General features: G+C 40.1%; 1 pseudogene; it reads left to right on the top strand.

Moving 5' to 3' along the window:
- The first annotated feature begins 1,250 nt into the window (after positions 1-1,250).
- LOC143387847 (protein FAM210A pseudogene) lies at positions 1,251-2,085 on the top strand (annotated as a pseudogene).
- The last annotated feature ends 434 nt before the right edge of the window (positions 2,086-2,519 follow it).

The following is a 2,519-nucleotide window of genomic DNA, read 5'->3' as shown; positions in this document are numbered from 1 at the left end:
AGTGATACATGCATTCCAACATTTATAGAAGTGCAATTCACAATAGTCAAGTTATGGAACCAGTCCAGGTGCCCGCCAATAGATGAAGCGATTAAGAAAATGTGGTATGTATAAATAAGAGAGTTTTATTCAGTCATAAAGAGAAATGATATTATGTCATTTGCTGGTAAACTGGTTAAACTTGAGGATATCACGCTAAGTAAAATCAACCAAACTCGGAAAATGAAAGACAGAATGTTTTCTCTCATTTTCAGAAGCTAGAGAGAAATAAGTGGGGTGAGGGAATGCTAGGGGAGTGGATATTATGGAAATGAAAATAACAATGTAGTGGAGGAAGGGGATTGAGGGGAGGCAGAAAGAGTGGGTAAGGGGAGCAACTGCAGAATGAAACTGACCAAATTATGATATATACATGTGTTTTAGTCAGCTTTTGCATCACTGTGATCAAAATACCCAACAAGAACAATTTAGAGAAGGGAAAGTTTACGTGGGGCTTACACTTTTAGAGGTCTCGGTCCATAGACAGCCAACACCACTGTTCTGTGTGCAAAGTGAGTCAGCACATAGTGGGGGAAGGGCGTAGCAGAGAGAAGCTGCTCCCTTCCTGGCAGCCAGGAAGCAGAGGGTAAGGAAGAGGGCCCAGGGCAGATGTACCTTTCTAGGTCATGACCCCAGTGACTCACCTCCTCCAACCACACCCCACCTGCCAGTCCATTTGAACTCAAATGGAGGATTTAGGTTACAGCTCTCAGAATCCAGTCATTTCATCTCAGAAAAATTGGGGGGAACACCTCATAAACAAACCTCACAAACAAATAACATCATGTATGAATACATTATGATGAATGCCACTTATATGTGTAACTATAAAGAACCAATTAAAAATAATGCAGAGAGGCAGCACCAAAGAGGCACAGGCGGCTGGAGCACATTTGTTATGGGCATGGCTCAGGGCCTGGGCCAATTGTTCACTTGAGCTCTGCAGATTTGGCACTCTGGCCTATGCCTTTCTAGGTGGCTCTGCTGAGTTACACTGTCATGGTATTCAAAGTGCGGTTGTACAGATTGTGCCTTGGGATTCACAGTCCCTGTGTCCTAGGTGATAAGGAAATAAGTAACTGCCAAGGTCATGTAGCTGAGAGAAAAATCATAGTCCTTCAGTCAGTTCCTGATGTGAGTGATTTTCATGCCCAGAAATCCTTGATGGAAGTCTACTCTCTAGAAACTGAAATCCATCACCATTGTTCAAAATGCAATGGAACATACCACAGGCTGTGGCTCGGCTGGCACACAGGGCATGCTTGGAACCACAGAAACCTGGTTTCTTTGCACACCATCAGAACATAAAAGCACTATTACTTTTGAATAATGCTGAATCATTAATTGAGGGTTCAAGGCCCTCAAAAAACAGTGGCTACATTTACTTACTGCCCAGTACCTTGCAAAGGAAAGGAAGTCACTGGGTACTCAGCCACCCCATTGAGGGTCCTTTGCCATCAACAATGTGAGCAGTATGTTTTATCTGAAAGAGTTTTATCATCCTGTGCCTCAGCCAGAGGAATTTCTTTGGGGAAAAAAAAAAAGGAAGATCTTGATCCTTTACAAGACAAATCTATTGGTCTTTATCATCAATTAAAAAAAAACATTTAAACAACATGGGAAAGTTTTGATTCCTGTGCATCTAAGAATTTCTGGTATTTAGTTTGAAACATTTTATTATGCAGCCATAAAAGAAATTATTTCCATTCCTTTTCTAGAGTCTCTTAAGCTACTTGACAGTATAGTAAATATCCTGAAAAATTCCCAGGGTGGAAATGCCTTCATAGTGTATGCCATGTTTAAGATTGCAACACCTGCCCACTATACCATGACCTTGGGAGGAATGCCCTTTACTATGAAGTATTTGCTTACTCATAGCTGCATGTTGACATGGCCACCTGTCAAGGAGTATCTGCAGGACAGGATGAAAGAGACCAAGGAGCTCATTACAGAGAAAGTGGAAGAGACAAAAATAGACTGACTGGAAAACTACAAGAAACCAAAGAAAATGCTTTTTTTTGGTTGGTTACTTTAGCATTTTATTGATGTAATTTAAAACTTGGCACATGGTTTAAGTCTATTTTTCTTTTTTAAATTCATTTTATCTTTTTAAATGCACGACAGTGGAATGCATTACAATTCTTATTACACATATAGAGCACAATTTTTCATATCTTTGTATAAAAAGTATGTTCACGCCAATTCATGTCTTCATACATGTATTTTGTTGGGGGTTTTTTGTATTACAATTCTTATTACACACATATACCACAATTTTTCATATCTCTGTTTGTATATAAAGTAAATTGATACCCAATTCATGTCTTCATACTTGTACTTTGTATAATGATGTCCATCACATTCCACCATCCTTGCTAATCCCCTGCCCCCTCCCTTTCCCTCCCACCCCTCTTCCCTATCTAGAATTCATCTAATCCTCCCATGATCCCCCTCCCTACCCAACTATGAGTCAACCTCCT

Source organism: Callospermophilus lateralis, chromosome 2, assembly GCF_048772815.1.
Source record: "Callospermophilus lateralis isolate mCalLat2 chromosome 2, mCalLat2.hap1, whole genome shotgun sequence".
Taxonomy (NCBI): domain Eukaryota; kingdom Metazoa; phylum Chordata; class Mammalia; order Rodentia; family Sciuridae; genus Callospermophilus; species Callospermophilus lateralis.
Note: the sequence above shows the minus strand (reverse complement) of the source record. Positions and strands in the feature narration are given on the sequence as shown.